Source organism: Nematolebias whitei, chromosome 4 (assembly GCF_014905685.2).
Source record: "Nematolebias whitei isolate Nwh7 chromosome 4, NemWhi1, whole genome shotgun sequence".
In the NCBI taxonomy this organism is placed as follows: Eukaryota; Metazoa; Chordata; class Actinopteri; order Cyprinodontiformes; family Rivulidae; genus Nematolebias; species Nematolebias whitei.
This window is the reverse complement of record NC_056501.1, coordinates 34,149,654-34,150,931: the sequence shown is the minus strand read 5'-3', so window position 1 is coordinate 34,150,931 and position 1,278 is coordinate 34,149,654. Positions and strand designations below refer to the sequence as shown.

The 1,278-nt window shown below is 42.3% G+C and overlaps 1 protein-coding gene across 1 annotated transcript in view; it reads left to right on the top strand.

Moving 5' to 3' along the window:
* Positions 1-824: 824 nt before the first annotated feature.
* myot (myotilin) overlaps positions 825-1,278 on the top strand; it is a gene marked incomplete at its 5' end in the record, with an annotated part of 91,112 nt that continues 90,658 nt past the window's right edge. The window contains 1 exon segment of the mRNA XM_037675403.1: positions 825-1,038.

Below are 1,278 nucleotides of genomic sequence, written 5' to 3'. Positions count from 1 at the left end.
ATCCAGGTATATAACAACAAAAAAGGTTGAATCATGTCATCTGGACTTCGTTTTTTTGTTAAAAGGAAACGTTTCGCCCCTCATCCAAGAGGCTTCGTCAGTCTGAGGCCTAGCCATCTGGTATTACCCAGAAGCCACCCTGACTCTTGTGTTTCAAGCCTGCCTCAGATACCCCTGAAGTCTGGCCATATATACCTGGGTGACTGAGAAAACAAACTTTGTGTTTTTGAAACCATTAGTGAAAAGGCCAGACTTCAGGGGTATCTGAGGCAGGCTTGAAACACAAGAGTCAGGATGGCTTCTGGGTAATACCAGATGGCTAGGCCTCAGACTGACGAAGCCTCTTGGATGAGGGGCGAAACGTTTCCTTTTAACAAAAAAACGAAGTCCAGATGACATGATTCAACCTTTTTTGTTAATTCAAGTTAGAGTATTTTGAGGCCCAGAGTGTCTTTTGAAGTCAAAATTTAAAGTAAACTTGTCTCTTGCAGAGCTGCTTTCAGTCAGAAACATGGAAGAGACGGGACAGAAAGCTTTATAAGGGACCTGTACTGGGACGATGGTCCCCTTCTTGTTTTAATTTTTGGGATCCCGTATGATTTTTTAAAAATTTGTATTTGCATTAGTATTTGGATAAAGATGATAGTCAGAAATGGTAAGGTGAAATTAATAATTGACAAAGTAGGAGGCAGTGTTTGGGATCGTAGCAGGCACTTCTTCTTGCCCCTGCCCCATTGGAAAACACTGTTGATTTTTTCTTAGCCCAGAACCTGTACTTTTAATAATGTTTTAAGTCTCATTATGTCTGTTTCTCTGTCTGTCAGCCTCCCTGAACCTCAAGAGTCCATTCACTCCTTTGAAGAGCATTTTGGTAGCAGCAAGGAGGAGAGTGCCCTGAGCCCAGAGGGTCAAAAGTCACTAGAGATCGCTGTCCAAGTCTGTACACCCAGCCCCCTTCATCCACCCTCAACTCCACCACCAGCACCAGTCAAGGAGAAGACACCCAAACTGTTCACGCTGAGCAAGCTCAGTTTCACAGTAAGCATGTCTGATACACGTTGTTACGGTGGCCCTGAGGTGTAAATGAACACCATTTGAAAAAACACAACAAAAACACAACGTTTGGAAAAAAGGGAATTACATTAAGCCAAAGCGGAAGTGGCCGAAGCGGAAGTGGCCAAGATCGCATTTGAAAAAACAGAATCACATTAGAAAAATGGAGTTACGTTTGGAAAAAATGGAATTATATTAGAAAAACAGAATTACATTTGGAAAACA